This window comes from Bactrocera dorsalis, chromosome 4 (genome assembly GCF_023373825.1).
Source record: "Bactrocera dorsalis isolate Fly_Bdor chromosome 4, ASM2337382v1, whole genome shotgun sequence".
Lineage (NCBI taxonomy): Eukaryota > Metazoa > Arthropoda > Insecta > Diptera > Tephritidae > Bactrocera > Bactrocera dorsalis.
In genome coordinates, this window is record NC_064306.1 from 38,538,559 (window position 1) to 38,558,628 (window position 20,070).

The following is a 20,070-nucleotide window of genomic DNA, read 5'->3' on the forward strand; positions in this document are numbered from 1 at the left end:
TAATCTCGACAATACGGGCAATTCTTACTGCCACGGGAACATTTTGTATTGTTCCTGTGAATTCAAAAGTTGGATCGTACATATTTCCATGATGAAATGGCAACCCTTACTGAAGAGAAATGTCAAAAGAGCGGAAAAAAATATGTCGTCGTTTGCTGTCCCTATGGGTCTACTTCCGTCCCTATTGAAAAACCCCTTTGATTACAATCCTCTCATTCTATTGTGTTCTTTCTGAAGCACCCTATGCTTCTGATGAAGCTCGTTAGTATGAAAAGTTTTATCTGCGCAACATCCGAGATACCGTCGAGAAACCCTTGACCAATAGTTTTCAATTATTTTTCTATACAAAATTTTGCATTCGCATAGAGAATGTTCTATAGTCTGCTGGCATTTCTAATAGCCATTGTATGGCGTACCCAATTTAGAAATTATACTGTGGTCTGTTAATATTCCTACTAGAGTTTTTGTGACATTTATTTTGATTTTATTAGACGAAATGCTTGGTTCGTGTTCCATTTATTCCAAGTTTGAGTGCTTACTGAGCAAGTTAGTGATTGACTCCATCGAATCTCAGCTAAATCTACAACGTGTTTATCAATTTGATATTACAAGTAATGATCCATTTAATCCATTATACATATCTCGCGGCTTACAAACTTCCTCTTTTTCGGACTCTGATTGTTAGGTGGTGCCTGGTCTTTAAAAAACATGTGCTTCACAATTACTAGGAATATCACTTTGTCCTGGAACCCAGCCACGCTGATCCTCGGCATGGCTCCCAAGACACCTTGATGCATCTCATTTTGTTCAAAAACTAAGTCTGTTGATCTGCATATTATCAAATTCAAAGCCCATAATATAATGAAGCCAATTATATGGAATAAGCACGGAGTTTAAAACAAGATATCTATTTCCATTCGATTTATATACAGGTAAAAAAAGGATTCTAAAATGTGGTTAGGAGAATCAGTCATATATGGATTAAGGATATCACTGATAATATATAATATGCAAAGTTTTTCGCAGCAAATTTTTTAACATACAAAACTAACTATGCACGAACCGAGTTGATTTCTATAATTTTTAAGGGTTACATGAGTTTATGGTTTTCAAAAATCGTTTTTTTATTACTTTTTTTAGTTCTACAATATTTCTGGAATATTGTCCTAAACTTTCAAGTTGATCCGAGTAATAGTTTCGGAGATACAGTTTGAGAACTTGTGCGGTCAAGGCTAGCTAGGCTAAGTGCATCGTCTTTAAACGCGTTTTTCTCGAAACTGTGTTTTTAAAGTCGGTTTGGAAAGATTTCTCGAGAACTACTCTACCGAGTTTCACGAAATTTTACACATCTCTTTGCGATACAATTCTTAAAGACTTGGATGTATTATTATTTGAATAAAAATGTCTCGAAATTTCCACTGAAATGTTAATTTTTTTGTAAAACTGTCTGCCAAAACTCTAATTTCTACTTTTTTCCTTAGCTCAAGCTCTAAGTTCAGGTTTTCTCTAAAGCAAGTATTTTTTCAATTTAGATAATTCTGTAAGGAGTTATCCTGCAAACGAGGGAGCACTTTTTTTCCGAGTGGTCACCGGAAATGGCGACGCAATGCCCGATTTTAAAATATTTTTTACCAAAAAATGCAGAATTTTGTTAATAGTGTATATTTTTAACAATAAAAAATTCTTATAAAATATTTAATTTTTTTATATGCGAAAAAAATGCTGAAAAAGGTTGTGTTTTTCCGAGGAAACTCATATAATCCCTTAAAGAAAATTACTAATCAAATGGGTAATAAAACAGATCCATTCAATTGTAAGCTATTTCAAAAAGATATAAGTGGGATCAGCCGAAAAGCTTAGTGTTACTTGCGGTAATAATCCATTAGATTTTTGGAGTGGGGGAAAATGCATTATTTGATTATCATCATGTTTGCATGTTGCAATTTTGTAGTAGTTTAAAGATAGTATTGAACTATTCAAAGCAATACTCTTCTAAATTCGGCGCTGAGGTACAGCGAGATCAGAGTGTTTTCAAAATTAATTTAATTTGCTTAAATTATCTAAAGATTGCTACACTTAAAACATGATCAAAGTTGCAGATACGCTTCTCTTTAAGTAGCCCAATCAATCATACGAAATTTTCAGCATTACCAAATAAGTTTTGCTTTTCCTCGCCCAAAAAGGTGCTACAACGAAGCATGCTTGCCTCATGCTGCAACGCTGTAAATCAACATTCAATGGTGCAACATGCAACACCTATTGATTAGGAAAACTTTACGTGCTTCTAGGCAAATCACGAAGTGACCAGAGACAACATTTAAAGTTGCTAACTAACTCATATGCAAATAGTCGGAGCAGTGGTGGAGTGAGTGAAGCCAGCACTTTTTGTATCTAAATCGATTGCGGCGCTCTGCAACTACCGAACTGCCGAATTGTGTGGTTTTGTTGGACATTTTAGCAATTGCAATAACAACAACATACCTGCGTTGAAAGGGCAAATCAGCAATGGTCTGGTATGCTAGTATCCTAGTATACTGATACACTGATACAAATGCTGAAATCAAGAACAAATAGCAACAAATAACAACAAAAGCAAGAAAAACATTAAAAATCAGTTCATCAATTTGAGCTCGAGTTCGAGAGTTCAGTTCAAAAGGTATTGAAGTCAATGCAATTTGGAAAATATTTTGTTGCAAAATGCTGTAGTGAAGCAGAAACCACAGAGCAACCGAAGCGAGTGACATTTTGTTATTATTCCAATGAAGAATGGCCAGAGCATTGCATATACTTATGTGTAGGTGCACTCACACATAGCTATAAATGTACGTACACGAGTGTGTTTCTAAGCAAAGGCGCTGGAAAGTGAAGTGGTGTGTGGTGGGCCGTGCAATAAGCGAGAGCAATCAAAGCGAGTTGGAAGTTGCATGCAATTCGCAGTAGAAGAATCTGCAAAGACCATTCAGACAGCATACGAAGCTTAACACAACAAATATGTTCATACAAGAGCAAGTGTAGCTTTTGAAACTCTTCATACATATGTTCAATATATATTGATATTTTGATGGATTTTGATGTGTGGCGCACTTTGTAAGACAACTCAGAGTTTTTGCATAAATGTGTTTTCTTGGAAATTTCTTACATATTTGAGCTTTCTTTGTTCGAACAAAAAAATTATTCATATTACTTGCGTTACATAAATCTTTGTACGTATAAAATAATCAAAATTATTCGAAAAATTAAAATTTATTCAATTTGTTTTATAATTGCTTTCTTTTAACTAAAGACATGTAGTGATCAAGAGAAATATATGCCTCCATTTAAGAATGTCCAATTATACGAAGTTTGAAGGTCTTCTTCTTCTTAATTGGCGTAGACACCGCTTACGCGATTATAGCTGAGTTAACAACAGCTGTTGTTTCCTTTCATTTATGATGTTTTTTTACGTGGTGGGTCCCAAACCTAGCGCACAACCCTATGTAGAGGATGTTTCGCCTTCTCACTTTAGCTCGCCTTCAAACGGATGTTCTTAGGCTACCCAGAGGATACATGGCCAAAGACCGGAAGTCGTGAGCTGCTTGAGCCATATGTAAAAGAATCGTTTCTGGCCACTCCCAAGTGAATGGCGATCAGAGAACTTTCCTCACTTGCGTGAACTTCTACACATGACCCCATCCTCCAAGTTTGAAGGTCGGTAATATAAAATATTTGCATTGAAGTGTTACGAAGATAAGATGCAAACTTCGGTTGCCACGAAGTAATAATACTCTTCCTAAATAACGGGGTTTCAATAAAAGCGCTACAAAATGCTTTGGGATATCAATGAAATTCTTTGTTCCTGTAAAAGTAAATTCGATGCCATTACATGGTTTATCTGGAAATTATTAGGACTGAGTCGATTTAAAAAAATTTATTGAACCAATCGTTAAAATTCTTTAAAAACTTTCAAAATAGGCTCTTTCTGATAGATGCAGCGCTGTCAGCGCGATTTCCAAGCATGGAAGGCATCACGGAAGGCTTGCTTCGGAATAGTCTAGAGAGCCGAGGTGCATGCTTGGATCTTCTCTGTCGTCCCAAAATGCTTGCCTTTCATCGGGAACAAAAAACAGTCCAAGGGGCCACATCTGGGCTGTAGGGCGGCTGTGGAAGCAATTGGATGCCGGCCCTGATTAGGTAGCTGTTCACAAGAAAGGCGGTGTGAGTCGGGGCGTTATCGTAGAGCAACTTGCAATCGGCTGGGATATCTTGTTGGACCTTATTGATCCTTCGTTTGAGTCTCTTGAGCACTTCCGCGTAAAACTTGGCGTTGATGGTTTGTCCAAGAGGACCAACTTCATAGTGGACGATGCCTTTGATGTCAGAAAAGACAGCGAACATCGTTTTCACTTTGGATTTTCTCATTCTTCCGGTCTTCATCAGCGACCTCTTCCCGGACCTCCAAAAAGAGCTGAAACACATCACTTCTTGCTAAAGCAACATCTGGACCAGTCTGCTTGATCATATATAACATATCTGTTGCAGATTTACAGATTTTCATACAGAATTTAATTGCGTACCGCTGTTTTAACGAACGCTGCATTTTCGCCATGCACCACTAATAGAAACACGTAGCGCGAAAATTTTTGTCCGAACTCTCGTTCGTTCTCGCTTGTTCGTTTGTCAGTAACGCCCTCTACCGAAACCAGTCGATGCGTGCACGCTCCGAAGTACAGTCGCGGCGGAAGAAAATTAGTCCTATTACTTTCCTGACGAACCCTGTATTGCTGCCTTTCAGGCAAGTGTTGCTGAATACCGCAATTTGTCGCTTCCAAGACGTTCTTAGGAATTTGGGTTGTCTCAAATTACTTCTTGCTTGCATCCGTATATAATTATTCTCACTCAATAGCTGAAGCTACAGGACCACCATTAACGTCATGATTTTGCCTTTGATTTTTTTTTTTAAGAAAATCATCTCTTCGATGAGGGTCACTTTTATTCCAGTGGTGTCCTAGATAAACAAATCTGTCTATTCTTGTGTGAAGAAAATCCAAAAATTATTAATGAACAACCATTACATTCACCTACATTGACAGTTTGGTGTGGTTTGTGGTATGTTGGAATCATCGATTCGTACTATTTTCTAAATGAAGCTCTTAGAACCGTTACTGTTAATGGAGAACTGTATATATCGATGATAACCAAGTTTTTATGGCCGCAATTGGAAGAAGTTGATGTTGATACCATCTAGACCGTTTTTTTTTTTGTTTTAAAATTTTCGTATACAAATATTATAAGTTTTGATAGGTATAATAGTAATATTCTTAATATTTCATATAAATCATGAAAACTCTTCAAATTTCAACTAAGTTTTTGTTTTCAGGTTTAAAACTGTAACTGATGCTCTATGCAGTATAACACTTATCCAGAATACCTTCAGCGATTTCTGAGTACATCTACTTCCTCTTTCGTACATCTATAATAAACCCAGGTTAGTGAAATATTTATTATAGGAAGTGTTTTCCTTATTTGAGCACGAGAACATGCGCTAGGCATACAAGCTCCATTAAGTCAAATTTAACTCAAGACAAACCAGATGCCTAAAATCAGTTTTCACATATGTACAGTGAGACTTTGTTCATAATTTTATAATTTTTAATTTATTCTTCAAAATCTATGTCGCCCACCTCTAAGTAATCTCTCTTGGCCCAAATTGTATCAACGATTTTTCCAATCCTCAAAACAGTTGTTAAAATCATTTTCCAGAATAGTCTTAAATGTGCGTAGCGATTCACGTTTAAGTTTGCTGATTAGGCAGAAGTTACACGAACGTAAAACAGGCGAATACGGAGGTTACGGCACGATATTGGATAAAAATTTGGCAGAAAACTCACGAAGATTCAATGCAGTATGCGCAGGTGCATTATCGTGGCGAAAAAACCACGAATTGTCGGCTCATAATTCCGACCTCTGTTTACGAACAGCTTCGTGTATAGCACTCAAATAGAGTTCCTTATAGACAACTTGACCGGTCGGAAGGAATTCGGAGCACACCACACCTCGGAAATCAAAGAAAACTATGAACATAACCTTGATTTTTGACTTGTTGTGACGTAGTTTTTAGGCTTCGGCTCACTTATGCCACGATATTCAGCCGAATGCTCAACTTTTTCCGGATCATAAACATACAATGTGTGTTCCAAAGTAAACAGGACTTTAAAAAAAGCAGAAAAATGTTTTTTTTCCGCAAAAACAATTTATTTTATTCAAAATAGTCGCCTTCTGCTTCAATACAGCTTTTTACACGGACCAAAAGCATGTCGAACGGGTGTTTTAGCTCGTTGGCCGGTATGGTCGACAGAGTGCCGGTGCAAGCCTTTTGAATGGCCTCTGCATAACGTTTTCCTTCCATGGGCAAATGCATTTTTCCGAAAAGAAAGAAGTCGCATGGCGCCATATCAGGTGAATACGGGGAGTGGTTAATGATTAAAATGTGATTTTTGTTCAAATAATCGGTCACAAGCACCGATCGATGAGACGGCGCATTATCGTGCAATGAACGCCAACTTTAATCTTCGCGATATTCGGGCCGAACACGTTGAATACGGCGCAACAAACGCTTCAAAACTTCAAGGTAGAATGTTGGTGTTGGTTGAACTGCGGAGAGTTCCTCCGCCAAAAGTGACATTCCGCGAAGAAAGGGACTTTGAGTTGCGCGAACAAAATTATAAATTCCCTCCCTCAAAATTCTACTCTGGATCCGCGGGTGGAGGTCCACATGTGTTCGGTGCTATTGTGTGAATCCCTTTACCAAATTCTATAAATAGTTTCGAGAGTTTGTTAGGAAACATGTCTATAAGCTTTAGTTTCTAAATTTTATCAAAATTCTCCATATTAGTGAATCAATTCGGCTCGTCCTTGAAACTTTTTGATCTACATAAAGATGAATTTGATCTGAATAACAATCTCTATACTCCAAGCAACATGTTGCGAGAGTACAAAATCATAGCAATATCATTTTTTGCGATAGCAACAACAAAAAAATGCAACAATACTAAGGCCATGCAAAGAGGGTAGGAGTAGAGATAAAAACTTTGGAAATTGTGGTCAGCCACGCTCGCCAGGGCAAAGTCAAAATGACAGTTGATTGCAAACCAACACACACACATACCGATGTGCATATGCTGCATGCAACATGAGTATACACAATTAATGTTAAACTCGTGCATATACAAGCATGCATGGGCACTTCAGCTATTAGTGCTGAGCTTTTGTGTAGATGTCTCAATTTTTGGACAAGCTTTGTACGAGCACGTATGTATGTTCCTGCTGCTGTTGGTGTGTGTGTGCATTTTCACATTGATTTGCAGATTTTGAGATTTTAATTGATTTTCGCACAAGAATGCGTGCCACTTGCGGCTGAAAAGTGGCAGTTGACGATATTGCAGCAGGCGAAACGTGTCTCCAAAGGTGTACAGATAATACATGCAACTTGCAACATATATACGTGCATATATGCTATTAGGTGATAATCTATTGAAGTCGATTTAATTGAAATTCCAAAGGCAGCAATTCTCAAAAGCTATTTTAAATTTAAAATTGGATTTGCTTCGGTAGTTTTCAGAATATCACAAATATGTTGACATACATTCACAAGAAATTCTATGCGTTTATTGTTAGTGGAAACAAAGCAGCCAACAGTGTTGCATGTCGTGTATAACTTTCTGCTTTGCAACCTTGATGAAAAGGAAATCTGCTCTTAATTCAAAAGTGTAAAAATTTTAAATCAAATTAACACAGGCATTCAAAAAAAAATACTACAAAAGTTTAGCAGGCGTGAAAGCAAAAATATTTGTGGTTAGCTTGACACTAAATGCAGGGTGAACCATGTGCGGCAAACGCAATTTAACAAATAAAATTGATTTATGAAAAATTAATTTCAATTAAAAATTTTAACTTGGATAGAAAACTGCTACAAATAATTTTCACAGGCTTCTTTGAAGCCAACTTTACTCTATTAAGGAAGTTCTGCATTGACCAGACCAAATAGTAGTTCGTTGATGCAAGGTAAGGGTTATATGGTGGATGCATCGAAACTTCCCAGCCAAGCTCTCTCAGTTTTTGCTGAGTCATCAAAGATGTGTGTGGTCTAGCGTTGTCCTGATAGAAGGCGAAGCCGTTTCCGTTGATCGGTTTTGGCCGTTTTTCGATTGCATGCTTCAATCTCATCAGTTGTTGACAGTAAAATGTAAAATCAATCGTTCCACCAAGCTAGAGCAGCTCATAGTGGATGATTACTTTCTAATCTCACCAAACACTCAGCATAACCTTTCGATGCGTCAACCCTGGCTTTGCGACCATTTGTTGAGTTTTACCATACTTGGACCATGATCTTTTTCACACATTATTGTCGTATTTGGTTCACTTTTCGTCTACTGCTACCATTCGCTTCAGAAATGGTTCGATTTCATTTCGTTTTATCAAAAAATCGCAGATGTTAATTCGGTCTATTAAAACGGATTTTTTTGTCTACCCAGAGGATACTTGGTCTAGGACAATAAGTAGTGAGCTGCTTGACCCATATGCAAAAGAATCGTTTCTGGCCACTCTCAAGGGAATGACGTTCAGAGAACTTTCTACACTTGCGTGAACTTCTACACATGACTCTAACTTTGCAGTACCCGTCAGGGGAAGTATAGGAAAGGGAAGACCAGTTCTTGGGTACGAATTTTGCGTTCACACCCTTAAAATTTAAAATATTAATCAACATGTGTTGAGTCGATCTTATGAAAGATCTTGGTAATTTCGATCAACTTTCAGTAGCCTTAATGATTCGCATTTTCCTTAAGTAGTTAGAAAAGTAATTACTACGATTTTAGAAGTTAGCCTCCAAAGTCATAATATCTACCTTCGAATCTCTATCGGTCATGCAAATATGACTGATGCTGTAAGCGGTTACTCCAGATTTTTCAGCAAAAATCGACCGAATCCATAAAAACGGAACTAGATCAGGCCTATCTCGTTTATAATACTATTCCTCAAGGTTGTCATTAGCGTCCAAGCGTCTCTAACTAGCACAAGAAACTAGGATAACTTGGACATAATAACATGTAGTCCATTTGTGGTTGAAATTTCATTTCAATTAAGTTTGTTTTTGAACTGTTGTTTGTCCGGAAAGTAATAGGACTGATTTTCTTCCGCCGCGACTATACTTTGGAGCGTGCGCGCACCGACTAGATTCGGTAGAGAGCGTTCCTAGCGTGGTGCAAGCTTTTTTGACATCAAAGGCATCGTCCACCATGAATATATTCCTCCTGAACAAACCAAGGCCAAGTTTTACGTGGAAGTCCGCAATAGACTCAAACGAAGGGTCAATCGGGTCCGACAAGACATCGCAGCCGATTGAAAGTTGCACCACGACAACGCCCTGGCTCACACCGCCTTTCTTGTAAGCAGCTACCTAACCAATGCCAGCATCTCAACGCTTCCGCAGCTACCCTACAGCCCAGATGTGGGCCCCCGGACTTTTTTGTTTCCTTATCTGAAAAGGCCGATGAAAGGCAAGCATTTTGAGACGACAGAGGGGATCCAAGCAGCATGCACCTCGGCTCTCAAGGCTATTCCGGAGAATGCCTTCCGTGACGCCTTCAATGCTTGGAAATCGCGCTGACAGCGCTGCATCTATGCAGAAAGGGCCTATTTTGAAAGTTTTTAAAGAATTTTAACGATTGGTTCAATAAATTTTTTTTATGCAATTCGACTCAATCTTAATATTTTCCGGAAAAACCCTGTATATTATAACGGATGAATTTGACTAGATCATTAAGCTCCAGATTTGGCCGGCCATTCCCAGCCAATTGATAAGTTCCATTATATTATTAGGTGCGAATAAGGTGATTAGCAACTTGGCATGGTGCATGTCTTGGGCAGTTGTTGCCAATGTCTCTCCCTGCCTGCTCCTTTATGGTGTGATGACCTACCGCTATGAAGGGTACAGGTCCTACCATTTTAGTGGGTGCTGCGGAGCGGGCGAGCTCATCAGCCAGTTCATTCTCGGCAATACCTTTGTGGCCGGAAACCCAGGTAAGGTGCTCTTGGTTACGTTCCGATAGACTGTTCAGCCGTTCGCTACATTCCTGCACCACTAGCGATTTGATCTCATAGGCAGAGATTGCGGATACATATATACGACATAAGTCGACTGAATGGCCCAAAATCACTATATTGGTTATATTAGAGCTAGTGGAAGTCTGGTCTGAATCCACTGCTTTCTTCCCAGTGTCAGTATTGTACTATAATACATATTATTTTAGGGTTTTTTTACTCAATGGTAGTAAGCAATTCTTGTCGCTGAATTCTTTACAAAATATTATGATAAATGTGAGTGAGTCTACTGTCCAATCAAGAAGCTCTGCGGTCTACATTGTCGACTAAATTCTTTGCAAAACATGGACAGGGAAACACAAGCTCATATCAGTATAATAGCACACAGCGTAGGCTCCACAAACCAAGAGCAAGCAAAATTTTGGAGAAATTTAAAAGAGCCACAAATTCTATGCCGCAGACTGACACATTTTCATGGTCACTCGAACTAATGCCGTGGAAATGCGAAATTCAACATTTGCCGTTGACCAACAAAAACGCATTGAAATATGTGCGGAGGTAGGGAAGGAGCCATAGGTCAGTCCTAACTGCAACACGCACAGTGAGGCATACATAAGCATATGTATTAAGGCAACGGTCGTGCCTACCTGCCAGCTAAGTTGATTACAAATAAAAGTCGCGTTAAGTATGTCCATACAAGTATAACCTTGGTGACAACACTTGGTGGTGTGAGCGGTGCGAGCGGTATGGGGCCGTACGTGAGCGGCGTTGGCAAAAATTAAACTGCAACACAACCAACCAACTGTCTGTGTGTATGTGTGTTTTTCTGATGGATGCGGGACATTGATGAAGCTGCTGCGCCGCCTGTGCTGATGATGAAAATGATGTGAGACATAGAGTGTATTTAGGTATGTATTAGGCACAGACTGGACCAGTGATTACTGCACTGGCAAACGTTGACAATACTGAATGCTGGCCAACATAGAGCATTATGTCTACTCTAACTGGGCATGTGTGCGTGTGTGTGAGTGTGCGTATGGCGAAGTGTTTACTGAGTGTAGCTCATTGCCGGTTGGAGTGTTGCAACATTAATCAGGATAGTGAGTATGTGGATAACTTACATATTGACATACAAGCATATGTATTTGGATATGTACACTCACATACATTTACTTGCGTCAAAAAATTTCATGAGTAGAAAGTAAAATACTGATTATTCAGGTGTGCATGTGTGAGTATTCGGACATATTTCATGGTCGCATTTTGCGCGTTGCGTCATTTTATTGCTGCACAATTGTTAGAAAGCCACTGTTTGGTAGAGTTGGTGTTGTAATCCCATTTTATGAAGAAGTATATGAATAAATGATTGAGATACAGCACGCTGCCACTAAATAACGCTTACAGTTTTTGAGATATAGATCTGAAATTTTACACACGAAGGAACCGCCGATATCGGAGCACTAAAGCATATAGGTAGCTGTGGCTGTAGTAACTGGCCTTGATGTCCTTGTAAGACATCACCGACAAAGATAAGTACTGAGCCGAGTAGTACAGTGCCGCAGATTCAGATGCCGAGTCCTAGCATTTCCCCTCGTTGGATGGACGTCTAGCCATAATCCGCATCAAAGCAAGGCTGTTTAACATATCGCTGATTTGCGCCCACTCCGCGACGAAAGAGAAGGACGATGTGACCAAAGATGCCTTTTATGAGTGCTTGGAGTGCACCTATGAGAGCTGCCCCCGCCACGATGTGAAATGGTGCTTGACGCCTTTAACGCGAGAGTGGCCAAATAAGATATCCTTGAAACAACGGATCGGTAAATTCAACTTCCATGATGAAACTTCCACAATTGTCTTATCGATTTAGCCGGGGTCGGAAATACGGTTGTCTAAGATTCCGTCTTAAGAAAACTCATCAAGCTGCTTGGCTGTTTCCGGATCGAAAAGCTACCAACCAGATTGATAATGTTGTGATAGACAGAAGTCACGTCTCCAGTATTTTAGACGTGCGTACGCTCCAAGGTCCTAACATCGCCTTGGACCACTGTCTTTTTGAAGCCAAGATACGCACGCGCCTCTGTGCAGTAAAAAATGCACGTCAACAAACACAAAGAAGGTACGATGTCGAGAAGCTGCAATCTCAGCAGACAGCCGAACAATTCTCTACTCCACTTGCACTCCTGCTTTCTGAGAGCATTCATCACCAACTCGTTATAGGGAAAGTGTGGGACGGTATTTCAAACTGCAAACTAAACCATTGGTTTTCGAAAAATGCAAAATATGAGCTAGTACTAAGTATGAGGAGTGCCGTGCCGCAGTGTGGAGAAAACAGTTGGCTTACCTCGCAACGCTACAATCGACCACAACGCAGAGAGGGATAGATACCGAGAGTTGAAGAGGGAAGCGACAAGCATTTGCAGACAAAAAACAGAGAGAGGCCGAAATTGGTGAGTTCGAAGAGCTTGGCAAGCTGGCCGGTAGGGATAATGCTCGATTCTAAATTCTAAATTCTACGAAAAGATGCGGTGACTAACAGAAGGTTTCAAACCGGAGCATACTAAACCCCCAGAACAGAAATTATGTCTGAAACACTTCTACAAACTGTTGAATGGCAGTAAAAGAATAACAGCGAACGTTCCATTACCTGACCATGAAGAAGTTCAACTAGTAATTACCCGTCTGCCGCCTCTAATTATTTTAATATTATTTTACCCCTACGAACTCAAAACAATCTTTATAATTTCCTAATACGAGGTGTGTTCAAAATGTGTCGCGAATCATAACTGACAGTTTTCTTCGATTGCAGGGGCGTGGTGCATCATGAGTTCTTGCCACAGGGAAGAACGGTCAATAAGGAATATTACCTGCAAGTTATGCGCAATTTGCGCGAAGCAATCCGCCAGAAACGCCCGGATTTGTGGAAGAACAAAAATTGGCTTTTGCACCACGATAACGCCCCTGCTCACACATCGTTGCTTGTGCGCGACTTTTTGGCCAAAAACAACACACTAATGATGCCGCAGCCACCGTATTCCTCAGATCTGGCCCCCTGTGACTTTTTCTTGTTCCCTAAACTGAAGAGGCCCATGAAAGGACGACTCTACGCTTCTCTTGACGAGATAAAGACTTCGATGCCGTCTTTATCTCGTCAAGAGAAGCGAGGAGCTGAAGAAGATAAAAAAACTGATTTTTTGAAGTGCTTCGAAGATTGGAAAAACCGTTGGCACAAGTGTATAATATCTCATGAGGATTACTTTGAAGGGGAAAAAATAGATATTCATGAATAAATAAATAAATTTTGGAAAAACAAAAAATTCGCGATACTTTTTGAACACACCTCGTAGACTGAAAATCAAAAAATTAATGAAAACGTCATCTGGTGAGACGGTTTGTATAGAGTTCGAAAGTAAATTGAAAAACAGAGAATATGAGAATTTCCAGATCAAGAAAACGTATAGAATTAGCGATTCGTAAAGTCAGTAATAACCACTGTTTAACTGCTATTTAGAGAATTCATCTTTTTGAACTCCTTTAGCGTTGTGGAACAAGAATATTAATGAAACGGTTAATAGTTTGTATGGATAGAATATCGGGAAGATGTTCGACAAGACTACATCGGTATCTGTTTTTATCCAATCCCCAATTTTTCTATCATGTAGGTCCAAATTTCCACTTTAGTATTACTTTTTTCAACAGATTGGTATTTTAGCAAATAACGCTCCAAATGTAGATTTTAGGGATTTTAAAGATTTCACCTCAACAAAAACTCTTATATCGGAGACAAACCACATGAGATATGATCAGCAAAAGTATGACGCAACAAAGTGATATTTCACACAGTTAGTACTTAAAAGATATTGACATTGACTTGGGATAAGAAACAGTTTCGAAAAGAATCCTACAAATCCCCTATCGACATTGTAAAAATTGTTGAAATCGGAAGATAATCCCATCCACTGCCCATATAACGGTGCTGTTAAAAACTACTAAAAAGGCGATAAACCAAAGACTAAATATTTCGGATGTTGTCGGTGTGTTTTGCGGGTACCTGTTGACTGACGACAGCTTTACTCCATGGAGCTCAAGAGTTCAGTGATCGGTTCGCAATGGACACACTAGGATTCGAGGCCCATCTAAAACCTTTACCGTACTTTTAGTGCGGCACCCGATTGCAATACAACTCCACATTCAACGGACAAAAAGTCAATTCTTCCCGCATTCTGGTTTTAGCCGCAACCACTAAGATACTCCCCGAGGTGATAGTCCCCATGAGCAGGTTGGAGCGAAGTCCAGGACTCCTGCTCCCCGTGATACCAGATTAGGTCTCCGGTCAGACCATGCAGCCGAAACTACTACCAGTTGAACTTCCATACGGTTCTGGTGGTGGAACTGGTGAACAGGGGTTGAACCCTATGATTTTTCCATGAAATTCACACTTTTTTTGTATTTATCTCACAAATGACAAGAGCTATAGAAAAAATTTAAATGAAAAAAGGTCCGAGGTCAAAATCACTATTATTAATACTTCTCGAGATATTCAGCTTTTTAAGTTTGCATTTTAATACCATCTATAAAAATATATATATAAAGCCTTACTTAAAAAGCCGTATATCTCGAGAAGTATTAATGATAGCGATTTTGACCTCGAAACTCCTTTATAGCAAATAAAATTTTCTACAAATTTGTCATGCACATTTTTCCTATAGCTGCCGTCATTTACGAGATATACCCAAAAAAATGCAAAATTCTTGGAAAAATCAGGTTTAGAGCACTGTACTACCTCGCCGGCATGAGTTTCGACTTTTTCGCAATGGGAACTTTTGTAGAGTGAATAATTCCGAGAAATATGCGTCTAAAGTCAAAGCGATGCTATAAACTAAAAAGATAAAAACTCACGATTTTAGTGTTTTTTCTATGGAAAATTTTTACAGGCCTTGGTCCAGTTCTTAATGTTAATATTAAGGGCTAAAATATTCAGGGAATTTTTTTTAGGGTATTTCCAAAGAAAATTTCGTGACGGGACTCAAAAAAATTAATAGTTCAAAAAAACACCCTAATATACATACATATATAAAATTGCTTGGATTCTGATCTTCCGATTGACGTTTTAGATCTACATAAATCGGCCTTTCCTTACTTGTATAATATCTCTTAATGAAAATTGAAATTTCTTTAAATGTATAACGTACTATGGTTTGTTAAATACCGACTCATAAAAAAATGACTAAAATATGCCTTGTTTTAAACCTTAAAGTACACAAGCCAAGCCAATAGCAAATATGTTTCTGAAATTAAGTTGGATCACTATTTGCTCTTTGTACATTTTGTACCAGTTTAAAGATGGTGCTTAGTATTAATTTTCTTATACAGCTTTTCCAGTTTCTACTGCAGTTCTACTTTCAATTCCATACGGACATACTTGTATGTAAAATGCTGTGCAACTGTATGAACAGTTAGGTTTTTGCACATTGATGAAATGTCAAATAGTAACCGACATAATGAATGTGAAACGTATTTTTACTTCCACTTGCTACGTGATTTTTCATGATTTGCGTGACATTCGCTCACTGTGAGCGTTTACAAACGCACTCACAACACATACACATACATATATGTGTATATTTGGTATGTGTATTGTTGCTGTTTACGTTTAAACATCCTGCAAAGCCGTTGTCTGTGTTAGTAAATCGGATGTCTAAGCCAAAGCTTTGCGTTGGCATTTATCATTTGCAGGGCAGCTTACTTCGAGCACAGCGTGTAGGAGGAGATTTTTGAAACAAATTTAATGCGGCAAATTGCATGTAGCATTGTGGTTTTGCAAGAAAATTCTCTTAATTATTTCCTTCGCAAAATGCCTAGACGGAAATGCATTATACACCTGCGCTCGGAGAATTTCTTTACAAAGTAAAATAAATGCCACAAAATGTTGCAGCACAGCCTGCAAGTTAGCCTCTTGTAAGTGTATATGGTTAAGAAAAATAAAAAAACAACAAAAATATTTACATATTTCTTAATTTATATTCTCACTTCATGGGTTGTACGCAACAACAAGTTTATGTATGTGGCAAGCTCACATGTGCATATGCATTGTGTGGCCATAAATGGCAGCCGGAAATGCATTACATGTTCGCATGCGGCAATTAATCAGTCTTATTTGCATGCAAATCTTGGCCACGCCGGCACTAGCGCAAGGGAAAGTGCTTTGGAGCAAGGGCGAAAGCGCAATGTAAAGTGTAACGGTTATTTTTAACCCTCCTTTTAGTATAACCTACTCAGAAGAATTGTGTTAGTGAGTGCAAGAAGTGAAATCAACGGGAAAAAGTGAAAATAGCTTGGTTTTTTGAAAACAAAGTGCTAACTCTATTCTTTTACGAAAAACAAAAGAATATTGCTTTCGTTCAACCACTTTTTGCAGCAATTGGGTTCGTATGTCAGCAATAATTAGCCGAATATTTTCTTCCAGGGCGTTAATGGTTTCGAACTTATCTACCTAGGCAAATGACTTCACATAATTCCCCAAAAATAATACATCGTTGTTATATCGCACGATAAATGGGACACAACTCTCTCTTAAGAACCGTACCAAGTATCTTGGGGTAGTCTTGAACAGCAAACTGTTGTCGAAGCACAATGTTGAAGAAAGAGTGACGAAGGCTAGTAATGATATATATGAATGTAGGCAGTTGCTCGGTACATTCTGGGTCTGCCTTACGGTACAGTAGTATGGCAGTTTTAGGAACTTTGCAGCAAAATCAGCGGGACATATAAAACCTTCGGGTATTGCTCGGTAGGTAATGGCGGTTTTGCAAGTCCAACTATATAACTTTTTGAAGTGGGAAAGACGGTTCAAAGTAAATATAGAAAAGTATGGTATGACGTATATGTAGGTATGTTATCTGCGCGCAGAACTCGAAACATTTATACGGATGGAAAATGAAGTTGGAGCGGGTATAAACTGTTAAGAATTAGGCATAAGGCAGCCTTTTAACACATTGAGTGCCATGGCTACACGTTTTCGTGCGACACCAAAAACTTCCTGGGGTGCCATGGCTACACGTTTTCGTGCGACAGGCATTGTCTGGCCTTAGGTATTGTCATGTGTTTTTGGTTGACGCTACAGGGTTTTTTAAATGTATTTCTAGTAGCCTAATGTTTGCCCTAAATTTTGGTCCGAGTTTCATAGAGATATCTTCATTTTTGCGGTTTTTATAATAAAAACTCGGAGGTTCTTTTTAATTTTGAAAATTTATTGGAATTCATTCGATATTTCGGAAAAAAAAAGTATAAAAAAGATATTGGAAAATTAAAATTAGGATATGATAACTCCAATTACATGGATTTTTTACATTAATTTTTTAGATGTGTATATTTTGGAAAGCAATCAATGCACAATTGGGGAGTGTTGGGGCATTGCGGACAGTACGAAGTTGTCCTTTTGATATTCTTTCTTGCTTCCTTTCGACTAAATTTTCTTTTTGCTTCAGCGTAGCATAAAACACAAGCACGTCGGATGGTTTTATTATTTTCATCTACTCTTTTTGTGATAATATGATTTGATTGCGATATAGGCTGCGGGGATGTGAGATCTATGTATAGTAGGCCCGTATATTAATGTTTCTATTCGTAGCTGCTTTATACACAGTATAGGTATTTACCACGGAAAGTCCAAGTAAAAGTTCAATTCCCAGCTTTCGGTACCATTTTAACCCTTTGCGAAGGGTATTTTCGTATGAAGCCATTTGGTCGGAAAGATCAATGCCTGATTTCCCCTTATTATATTCTACCACAGCCAGTAGCTTTTCTGTTGCTCGTCTTTTACGTCTCGCTCCTTGACTAGTTGAAGGCTCCGCAGGATTATGTGCTCCATCTGTTTTGGATACCATTATCGGGGCATGTAAACTTAAAGGAAAATGCGTAAAACGAAAAAAAATAAGAAATAGCAAAAAAAATTGCGTCGCACATTTTCGTATGACATCGATTTTTACGATTGCAATTCCGTCGTGCAGTCCCACGTCGTAAGGAAACGTGCGACAAAAAAAAACCGTTATAAAATCCAAAATAAACCACAAAATCATCCGGGATTGGCGCAGAACTGAATATTTTCTACTTTTACACCAGCTTATAGCAAAAAATGTGCTTGGCACCCGGGGAAGGTTTTCGTCAAAACCCCTTGGCACTCAATGTGTTAAGCTGCCGGACCACTGCAGTATATTTAAAGCTAAGATCTTTGCTATTGCAAAAGCCGCTGAGTTGGCGTCTGGGTGCCAGGTCACAGACGCATCGAGGGCAATGAAATAGTGGACGAGATTGCCAAGAGTGGTGTACGGCTAACACCCGAAAACGAGAATCTGGACAGAAACATGGTAAATAAAATCAAAACTCGATGTAACAAGCTACTTGGGTGTGTAGTCATGTGCAAAACGGAGAATCGGAAGTACGTAAAATTTCCTTTTCTGGTGGCGACATACGCCCGTGTAATGAAGCTGATAGATCGAGAAGACTCCAGCAAATGTCTACAGCAAGGCACCAGAGAAACAATGGAGCACAGCAGCAATAGCGTTTCGGTACACACTCTACAGCATCTCTGAAAACCCGCTTTATCCACTAAACGTAGTCTAATCATTGTGAAATACAAAATCAAGAACTTGTAAAGTTCTGTGTTAACTCTTAATTAATCAAAATTTTAGAAAAATTACAATTTATTTCTCATGAAAGTCTCTTGTTAGTTCGATACCTTGACCCAACGATAACCACTTGATTCAATTTCTGTTCGGCGAGTGTCTTTTTCGCATTCGGAAACAATAAGATTTTGCACAGTTTCAAATCTGGAGAATACAGTGAATGAGGTAGCAGTTCGTAGCCTGTGGCCAAGGCACAGGCCAAGGTTTGAGTTGATTTTGTCAAATAGAACCGTTTTTTTTTCTCTAATTCTATTATGTATGTAATTCGGCATAGTAGAGTTCTGTAAAAGTTGTGGATGTTGATCATACTTTGTGAATCCCAGAAAACGTGTATTGGCGACAATAGGACATATTTCAGATCCTTTGTGACAGGTTCGGCGAAGGAAGTTCAGTTTTTCCGCTGTTTCTTCTTGAGGCGAGTTAGTGGATCCTTGTCACATGGTTAAATGTGTTAATTATTGAACTTTTAGAGGTAATCCTACGCAGACAGCTTCCTTATGCCCAGTATTTCACACATTAGATGACCGTCAGTTATCTTGCGCACCTTCAGTTGGACAAAGTCTCACCAGAAATCAACGTGCGACCACATTGTTAGTCCTTAAACAACATTTTTAGCGGTGGCCGTTGCGAAAAAATTCTCCCCCCTGGCGGGTACTACATCCAATACTCCCAGAGCTGGAGTGTTTTTAACCTTCCGAACGGCGTGACCTAATCAGCGGGGCCCCTGTCTTGTAAGGTATTTTGGACCGCTTCCTTTCATTTACTCTACCATATGGAATTTTTTTAGTATCCCAGGTATCTTAGACGCGCATAAATGCGCCAAAACATATTTATGAATTTAAACAAATGAAGTGCGCACACAGTCCACGTGATAAAAAAACACAAAGGAGAATCCCCAGTTAAGTGAAGCACGTCGTTTAGTCACATTTGCTCCACATGCCAGCTTTATAGCTGCAGTGATTCGTGTTGTGTCGCAAACTGAAAAACGTTCGTGGATTCACACAAGATGACGGGAAAATTGCGCTGCTGCTGCTGCATGCCACTTGATTGAGTGAACTGTTGGTGGATGCAGTTGAGCGCACTGAATAAAGCACGTGCTGGCGACAGTTTGACAAAAAACTTAAGCCAATGGCCAACAGAAAATGAACGAACAAAAAAGAAATAAGAAAGCAAGGAGAGAAGGTGGCAAAGAAGAAAGAGGTTACACGTAGAATGGGTTGAACTAAAGAGTTTTCTAAAACACTCCCCCTTCTCTTTGACAAAGTGAAGTTTGTAGTGATGACTAAATACGGGATAACACACGTTTTAAGGA

General features: G+C 39.0%; 1 protein-coding gene across 1 annotated transcript in view; it reads right to left on the reverse strand.

Annotated features, from left to right (window-relative positions):
* The window catches only part of LOC105233099 (lachesin), an 84,609-nt gene that overhangs the window by 9,011 nt on the left and 55,528 nt on the right, over nucleotides 1-20,070 (reverse strand). The gene's annotated exons all lie outside the window — the stretch shown is intronic.